Below are 10,298 nucleotides of genomic sequence, written 5' to 3' on the forward strand. Positions count from 1 at the left end.
GTGTCAAGCATGCACGTGAGTCTCGTATTGTAATTGTTGTGACTTGTTCATGCTTCATATGTTGTTTATCATTGTTGATTCCCTATCCAGGATGTTATTGCTTATGATATTGTCTCCCTTGTCGGGATGTTATTGTTTATGAAATTGTCTCCCTTTCCAGGATGTTATTGATTATGATATTATTTCTCTTGACGGGATGTTATTGTTTATGATATTGTCTCCCTTGCGGGATGTTGTGGTTATACTCTTGTTCCCTTGTCGGGATTCTTTTATGATTGGTGTTGATATGAAATGGGAGTGGGTTGCACGCCTGCAACAAGATATATGAAATGGGAGCGGGTTTCATGCCTGCAACAAGATATATGAAATCGGAGCGGGTTGCACGCCTACACCAAGATATATGAAATGGGAGCGGGTTGCATGCCTGCAGCAAGATATATGAAATGGGAGCGGGTTGCACGCCTGCAACAAGATATATTAAATGGGATCGGGTGGCACGCCACCACATAATATTTGAAATGGAATCGAGTTGCACGCCTGCAACAAGAAAGAAATGAAAGTGAATAATGTGTTTGTTTTCCTTATTCCTGTTGGTAATTAAATTTTGGTTTCTTCACATTTCTCTTTGGTATTCTGTTGTTATCTGATACTCCCTGTAGCATGTTTTACCCCTCCTATCTTTAACAGTGAATATCTGCTTGTATTTTCCGTTGTATATGATTTAACTACACAGGTTTATTTGGTAGTCTGGTCCTAGCCTCGTCACTACTTCGCCGAGGTTAGGCTAGGCACTTACCAGTACATGGGTCGGTTGTGCTAATACTACACTCTGCACTGTGTGCAGATCCCGGAGCTGTAGCTTTTAGACCGCTTGCACCTGCTCAGGATTATGTACTGCCATTTATGCCTGATGAAAAGGAGTGTCGATTGGAGAGGTTTGGTAGACTTCATCCTCCGACTTTCAGTGGTGTAGAGTGAGAGGATGCCCAGGGTTTCTTTGACAAGTGTTAGAGGATGCTTCAGACAGTAGGTATTTTGGAGACCAGTGGGGTCTCATTCACTACCTTCCAGTTTTCAGGAGCTGCCTTTACTTGGTGGGAGGCTTATGAGAGGCGTAAGCCTATTAGTGCAGCGCCCCTTACCTGGCAGTAGTTTTCTACTCTCTTTCTAGAGAAGTATGTGCCATAGTCTCGCATGGAGGAGTTGCGCAGGCAGTTAGAGCAGTTGCGTCAAGGTTATATGACTATGACACAGTACGAGATGAGGTTTTCAGAGCTATCTTGTCATGCTATTTGGTTGGTTCCTACGGATAGAGAGAGGATCAGGAGGTTCGTGGATGGCCTCACACATCATCTTCGAATTCCCATGACTAGAGAGAGGGTGTCAGGTGCTACCTTTGAGCATGTTGTTGATATTTCCCGAGAGATTGAGTCAGTTCGTTGCTATGAGCGAGATGAGAGGGAGGCCAAGAGGACTCGGGGATCTGGTAGTTTTGGTGGTGTTCCTTCGAGAGGCCAATTTTGGCACAGTAGAGGCCGTCCATTCAGACATGCTTAGTCAGCTCGCCCAGTTAATCGTGGTACATCATCGGGCTATGGTTCTCACAGTTCTCATCAGGGCCATTCATTACTTAGTGCCCTTCCAGCCCAGAGTTCGACCCCTGCTTCATCCGTTCAGGGCTCTTCCATGCCAGGTCCTTCTACTAGTCAACCCGGTGTTAGGGGTTCCCTTCAGTCCCTGTCCCCCGCACTAGGAAGTCGTTATGAGTGTGGAGAGTTTAGGCATATGAGGAGATGGTGTCCTCATCTTCTTGGGGGTCCATCTTAGCAGAGGATTCAGCCCTCGACTTCAGCTCCAGTTACCTCACCACCCGCCCAGTCAGCTAGGGGTGGGGGTCAGTCAGCTAGGGGTCACCCCAGAGAGGAAGGTCGATCAAGTGGTGGTCAAGCCCATTTCTATGCACTCCCATCCAGACCAGATCTTATTGCTTCAGATGCCATGATTACAAGTATTGTCTTAGTTTGCCATAGAGATGCCTCTCTGTTATTTGATCATGGATCCACTTTTTCATAAGTGTCATCACACTTTGCTCGTTATTTGGATCCTCCCCGTGAGTCTCTTATTTCATTTGTTTGTGTATCTACTCCGGTGGGCGATACTATTATTGCGAACCGCGTATATCGATCATGTGTGGTGACTATTAGGGGTTTGGAGATCCGAGTGGACCTTCTGTTGCTTTGTATGGTAAATTTTAATGTGATATTAGGCATGGATTGGCTATCTCTGTGTCGTACTATTTTGGACTATCATGCAAAGACAGTGATGTTGGCTATACCGGGTGTGCCACAGATTGAGTGGTGGGGTTCGACTGATTTTGTTCCCAGTAGGGTGATTTCATTTTTGAAGACATAGGGATGGTTGGGAAGGGTTGTCTTTCTTATTTGGCATTTGTGAGGGATGTACGTGCAGAGACTCATACCATTGATTCAGTCTCGGTGGTGAGGGACTTTCTAGATATATTTCTTGTAGACTTGCCGAGCATACCACCGGACAGGGATATTGACTTTGGTATTGATTTGGTGTTGGGAACCAGCCTATTTTTATTCCATCGTATCGTATGGCACCGGTGGAGTTGAAGAAGTTGAAGGAGCAGCTTAAGGAACTCCTTGATAAGGGGTTTATCGGCCTAGTGTGTCGCCTTGGGGTGCGTCTGTTCTATTTGTGAAGAAGAAGGATGGCACGATAAGGATGTGCATTGATTACAGGCAGTTGAACAAAGTCACAATCAATAACAAGTATCCTTTGCCTCGTATTGATGACTTGTTTGACTAGCTTCAGGAAGCGAGGGTGTTCTCTAAGATTGATCTCCGATCGGGGTATCACCGGTTGAAGATCAGGGACTCGGATATTCTTAAGATGGCCTTCAGGACCTGATATGGTCATTATAAGTTCCTTGTGATGTTTTTTAGCTGACCAATGCCCCAGCAGCATTCATGCATTTGATGAACAGCGTGTTTCGGCCCTATCTCGACTCGTTTGTTGTTGTATTCATTGATGATATTCTGGTGTACTTGCGTAGTTAGGAGGAGCACGCGGAGCATTTGAAAGTAGTATTGCAGCGGTTGAGGGAGGAGAAGCTTTACACAATGTTCTCCAAGTGTGAATTTTGGCTCAGTTCAGTGGCTTTCTTAGGACACGTGGTGTCCAATGAGGGTATTCAGGTCGATCCGAAGAAGATAGAGGCGGTTCAGAGTTGGCCAGGACGTCCTCAGCCACAGAGATTCGCAGCTTTCTTAGTTTGGCAGGTTATTACCATCGGTTCGTTCAGGTATTTTTATCCATAGCATCACCCTTGACCAAATTGACTCAAAAGGGTGCTCCATTCATGTGGTCGGATGAGTGTGAGGCGAGCTTCTAGAAGCTTAAGACTACCTTGACCACAGCTCCAGTGTTGGTGTTGCCATCAGCTTCAGGTTCATATACTGTATATTGTGATGCTTCTAGAGTTGGTATTGGGTGTATGTTGATGCGGGAGGGTAGAGTGATTGCTTATGTTTCGGCAGTTGAAGCCACATGAGAAGAACTACCATGTTCATGATTTGGAGTTGGCTGCCATTGTTCACGCGTTAAAGATTTGGAGACATTATCTTTACGGTGTGTCTTGTGAGGTGTTTACTGATCATTGTAGCCTCCAGTACTTATTCAAGTAGAAGGATTTCAATTTGAGGTAGCGGTGATGGTTGGAGCTGCTAAAGGACTATGATATTACTATGTTGTATCACCCGAGGAAGGCCAATGTGGTGGCCGATACTTTGAGTAGGAAGGCAGTGAGTATGGGTAGTTTGGCATATATTCCTGTTGGGGAGCGTCCTCTTGCAGTTGATGTTCAGACCTTGGCCAATCGGTTTGTAAGGTTGGATATTTTGGAGCCCAGTTGGGTCTTAGCTTGTGTGGTTTCTCGGTTTTCCTTATTTGATCGCATCAGAGAGCGGCAGTATGATGACCCTCATTTGTTTGTCCTCAAGGATAGAGTCCAGCACGACGATTCCAGAGATGTGACTATTGGTGATGATGGGGAATTGAGGATGCAGGGCCGGATATGTGTGCCCAATTTGGTTGGGCTTCGGGAGTTGATTCTGGAGGAGGCCCATAGCTTGCGGTATTCCATCCATCTGGGTGCTGCGAAGATGTACCGAGATTTGATACAGCACTATTGGTGGAGGAGAATGAAGAAAGATATAGTGGGATATATAGCTCGGTGCCTCAATTGTCAGCAAGCGAAATATGAGCATCAGAGACGGGTGGCTTACTTCAGCAGATAGATATTCCAGAGTGGAAGTGGGAGAGGATCACCATGGATTTCGTGGTTGGACTCCTACGGACTTTGAGGAAGTTTGATGCTATTTAGATGATTGTGGATCGGCTGACCAAGTCCACGCACTTCATTCCTGTGTGTACTACCTATTCTTCAGAGCGGTTAGCTGAGATTTATATCCGAGAGATTGTTCATCTGCATGATGTCCCAGTTTCCATCATTTCAGATAGAGGTACTCAGTTCACTTCACAGTTTTGGAGAGTCGTGCAACGAGAGTTGGGTACTCAGGTTGAGTTGAACACAGCTTTTCACCCTTAGACGGATTGGTAGTCCGAGCGCACTATTCAGATGTTAGAGGACATGTTACGCGCTTGTGTCATTGATTTTGGGGGTTCATGGTATTAGTTTCTACCGCTCGCAGAGTTTGCATATAACAACAGTTATTAGTCAAGTATTCAGATGGCTTCATATGAGGCTTTATATGGGAGACGGTGTAGATCTCCAGTAGGATGGTTTGAGCCGGGCGAGGCCAGGCTTTTGGGTACAGACTTGGTGCATGATGCTTTGGACAAGATGAAATTGATTCAGGAGTGGCTTCGTACAGCGCAGTCGAGACAAAAGAGTTATGCTGACATGAAGGTTCGTGATGTGTCTTACATGGTTGGGGAGAAAGTTCCTGAAGGTGTCACCCATGACGGGTGTTATGAGATTTGGGAAGAAGGATAAATAGAGTCCTCGGTTCATTGGGCCTTTTGAGGTGCTTCGGAGGATTGGGGAAGTGGCTTATGAGCTGGCTTTGCCACCTAGCTTGTCGAGTGTGCAGCCGGTATTTCATGTTTCTATGCTCTGGAAGTATATTAGCGATCCGTCTCATGTTTTGGATTTCAGCACGGTTCAGTTAGACGGTGATTTGACTTATGACATGGAGCCAGTGGCTATTTTGGAGCGGCAGGTCCGAAAGTTGAGATCAAAGGATATAGTTTTAGTGAAAGTGAAGTGGAGAGGTCAGCTCGTAGAGGAGGCCACCTGGGAGACCGAGCGGGAGATGTGGAGCAGATATCCTCACCTATTTGAGGTTCCAGACATGTTTCTTGACTCGTTCGAGGATGAATGTTTGTTTTAGAGGGGGAGGATGTCACAACCCGGCCGGTCGTTTTATGAGTTTCAGTCTTGTTTTCCCCATTTTTGCTTCTTTATGTATTGTTCAATTGTATTTCGTCTTATCGTGTTGGTTGGTTTGGGTTCGGAGTGATCGTGGAGTGGAATGAGACACTTAGTCTCTTATTTAGAAGCTTAAGTTAGAAGTCAACTGGATGTTGACTTATGAGTAGAAGGTCTCAGATGTGAATTCTGATGGTTCGGATAGCTCTGTTAGGTGATTTTGGACTTAGGATCATGTTCAGAATGTAGTTTGGAGGTCTGTGGTAGGTTTATGCTTGAATAGGCGAAATTGAAAATTTGGCATTTTTCGGTCGGTTGTGGAAATCTTGATATCGGGGTCGGAATAAAATTCTGGAAATTAGAGTAGGTTCGTTGTGTCATTTGTGACGTGTGTGCAAAAATTCAGGTCATTCGAATGAGGTTTGATAGGTTTTGGCATCGTTTGCAGAATTTAGAAGTTTGGAAAACCTTAGGCTTGAATTCGAGGGTGATTTGGTGTTTTGATATTATTTTGAGTGTTCCGAAGGTTGGACTAAGTTTGAATGGTGATATGTGACTTGTTGGTATGTTTGGTTGAGGTCCGGAGGGCCTCGGGATAGATTTGGGTGGTTGACGGAAAGTTTAGCTTTGAGTTGTTGCTGCAGATTTTGATGCTTCTATCATTTCCGCACATGTGAATTAGGGACCGTAGGTGCGAGACCGCAGATGCAGTATGAAGAGCGCAGGTGCATATTTTGGTCATCAGGAGAAGAATCGCAGATGCGGTCATTTGGACGCATTTGCGGCAACACAGGTGCGGTGACTGGGCGCAGATGCGGTCCCGGTCCTTTAAGTGATTTTTCGCTGGTGCGCACCTGGGACCGCATGTGCGAGTCCGCAGGTGCGAGAAATTGTCCGCCAATGCGGAATCCCTGGGGTAGAAAGAATAAATTGCCCCCTTCACAAATTTTGGTCATTCTTCACAATTTCAACTCGGTTTTTGGAGCTTTTGGAGGGGTTTGAAGATGGATTCAAGGGGAAACTCGTTGAGGTAATGTTTTTGAACCTAAAACTCGATTCTATGGTGATTTTCAGTTGGTTAAGCATGAAAGTTGTGGGATTTAAGGGTGAAAATTGGGGAATTATGGCTTGAAATTGGAGAGTTTAAATTGGGAATTGGAGGGGCTATTTGATGTTCGATTTTGATGATTTTGGTATGTATAGACTCGGGAGTGAAAGGAGTTTCTAGTTTTGCAATTCTTGTTGGATTCCGAGACGTGGGCTCGGGGGTCGGGTTTGACCAATTTTGGGATTTTTGAGTTAATTTGATAATTTTCGCATGGGCTTTGTTTCTTTAGCGTGTATTAATGATATGATACTGATTTTGGTTAGATTTGGAGTATTTGGAGGCCGGAGCGAGAGGCAAGGGCATCGCAGGCTAGAGTTTTGGCTTGGTTTGAGGTAAGTAATGATGGTAAATCTAGACGTGAGGGTATGAAACTTGGGAATTTCCTACTATTTTGATAAATGAGGTGACGCACATGCTAGGTGACGGGTATGTGGGCGTGCACCAGTAGGGATTATGACTTTATCCATCCCGTGGCAACTGTAGGGTTGCTTATTTTGATAAACTCTATATGAAATCTATGTGTTTAGAAATAATTCTGTTAACTTGGGTTAAATGCCATGTTTGGATCCTTCTGCCGTACTGTTTGGACCCTCAGGGGTATTTTACTATTATTCTCACATTGTTTTGATAAAAAACATTATCCTCAGTCTTGTTTATACTTGTTTACTGTTTAATCTGGTTTATCACTTTATTTTAATATATGAAAGTGTTTTGGGCTGAGTTCCCTGAGTTTGTACTGAAATGCCCGACTGGCTTGTGTGGTTGACGAGTGAGTGAGGCCGAGGGCCGGATTGTGAGGATATTTAGAGATCGGGCTGCACACACACATATATATATATATATATATATATATATATATATATATATATATATATATATATATATATATATATATGTGTGTGTGTGTGTGTGTGTGTGTGTGTGTGTGTGTGTGTGTGTGTGTGTGTGTGTGTGTGTGTGTGTGTGTGTGTGTGTGTGTGTGTGTGTGTGTGTGTGTGTGATCGGGCTGCACACCCTAACGATATAGCGCTTGGGATATAGGAGCTCCTCCGGAGTCTACAAACCCCCAGTGAGTGCAGTTAACTATATATTTATGGATCAGGCTGCATGTCATAGCGATCATTATAAGATATCTATTGAGCATGAGTGCTGAGTGCGAGTGCTGATTGATGAGAGTTGAGTCACGAGTGATTGAGAGGCTTGCCCGAGGGGCTATATATATATATATATGAGTGATACTTGGACCGAGGGGCTTGTTTTATGAAATTACTATTTTCACTCTTCTTTTATACTGAGCCCCTATTGAAAATGTTGAAAAAATATTTTAAACAATTTTCATTGAAACTGAAGTTTTATTTTACAAGATGTTCGGAATTTAATTGCTGATTTGATCTTGTTATTTCCACTGAGGTTTTTTATGTTATGAGATGTATATGATTTTAAATGCTCGTCACTGCACTCAGCCTTTATTTATAAGTTTTACTTACTGAGTTAGCGTACGCATGTTACTCCCTATACTTTGTGTGCAGATTCAGGTGCCAGGGCATCCGAGTGAAAGTTGTTCCTTACCTTCAGAGCATTTTCGGAGTTAGCAAGGTAGCTGCACGGTGTCTGCAGCCTTGCCTTTCTCCTTCCTATCTATTAGTATTTGTTTTTATCAGACTCGTCTTGTATTGAGTAGATAGTATTAGATTGTATTTTAGTGGCTCATGACTAGTAACACCGGGATCGGGCAGTGGTTGTTGTTTTGCATATTTGTTACCTCTTGTTTTGAAATGTTTAAACGGAAGATTTGTTATAATATCCGATTAGTAAATGAATTTAGAAAGACCTTTTTTTGTTATAAATGTCGAATTGGCTAGCCTAGTACTACGATAAGCACCATCACGGCCGGGGTGGTTTGGGGTCGTGATATTTGTGGTGGAGATTTGGGGATGCGGCTTGTTGAAGATTGTGGGAATAAGTTGGATAAAGTTTATTTTGTTAGAAAATTTAGGCCAAGGGAGATAATTGTTAGGTGTTTGTACCAATTTTCTTATCATGCTTGGTTTTCTAATTATTCCTTGAAGAAAGGGCAATATATTAACCATAGTTGATTTTACCTTTTACGAAAAGAAAAATACAATTCTTCCATATGTGGCTAGTCCTTTTTTTGGAGGAAAATGTTTTTGACTTCTATAAAATTAAGGATCAATCTTTCTCATTAAGTATTATCGACAATGTAACCGTAAGGGTTTGAGAGTCTTGTTTAGATGGAGAACTTTTGGGACAAGTATTAGTCTGCTACTTGTATGTCCTTTTTGTGAGGTTATTCTCTTAATATTTTGTACTCTCTTTATATTGTGGATTGCTCATCTCCGCCTGTGTATGTAGGTCAATTTATAGAACCACGTTAAATATTTGTGTCTCTTTTAGTATATTTCTCTTTTGTTGTTTGATTTATTGTCGTTCAAGATATGCTTTGTTACCTTCCACGTGACATCTGATTATTTCAATCCTAACAAAACGCGTCATAATATTTTGCTTGGTTATAAAAACTTCTCGTTAAGGATAAAATGAAATGTTTAAAGTTAAATTATTTTCAAATATAAAAAGATGTAATTCCTTTCTGAATGGACTAAAAAAACAATAATATTGCAAAACTTGAAACTCGGAGAATCTTATATTTACTCATCAATAGTTAAGTCATCAATAGTTAAGTCATACGTAATCTTAATTCTTAAATAGAAGAAATAACCAATTAGTACTAACAATTAAGAGTATGTCACAAAGAATGGAGTAAATTATCGACGTAGAACTAGAGAGCAACTAACACAAGATGTTAAAAGTAGTACGTAGATGTTGAATTCGAGATCTTTCACCGAATGACCCTTACAGATCACTAATCTTTTTGCCTTTATCTTTTATTACATTACGAGCTGATCTTTACAGTGCTAATTTGTCACTCAATTTGATCACCTCACCTGCGCTACTAATCTATATGCCGGACATTAAAGCGGAGGTTTCTCCTTTCCATATGTTTATTTAATTATTTCAGATCCATCCAACAGAGTATGATTAGCGTCTAAAATAAAAGTACATGGAAGAAAAATTGCTCTACTGTTTTCGCGTTTTCGCTGTATGAAATACGTAGATTTCGGAAACAAAATATTAAGGAAATATGACGAATTAGAGTTTCAAATCCTTTGTTATACGAAAGGGAAATCTTCTTTACCTTTTATTTGGTGGAAGTAGTACCAAATAATGACGATGACAGGCCTTTACCTTTTCCCCAATTGAGACCGTTTACCCTCAAATTCGGATAATAATTAAATTTATATTGTGGTTTTAAGGATATGTGATTTCGTCAAATACCAATTGATAAGCAAAAAAATAAATGAATAAATTAGAGAATAAAATAAATCAAACCAATGTGCTAGCCAGGTCTCGGCCTTGATTCGAGATAGTCTCGAGGTGGAACAATAAGAACAGTAAAAGTTAAAGCAACTCTGATGAATAGTGCATGAAATAGCAGGAAAATAACGAATGTATATATTCTTATCAGTGAATCATGATGCATACAAATGAATAGATTCTCTCTTTATATAATAGAGGAGTCTTATATAAGGTACACTTCTAATTATAGTAGGAAACCATATTAACATCTAATTAACCGTCGAGAATTGATCCATTCCGAGATTCACGCTACGATCCTTGATCAATCGCGGATATCTC

Source organism: Nicotiana tabacum, chromosome 8 (assembly GCF_000715075.1).
Source record: "Nicotiana tabacum cultivar K326 chromosome 8, ASM71507v2, whole genome shotgun sequence".
NCBI classification, from domain to species: domain Eukaryota; kingdom Viridiplantae; phylum Streptophyta; class Magnoliopsida; order Solanales; family Solanaceae; genus Nicotiana; species Nicotiana tabacum.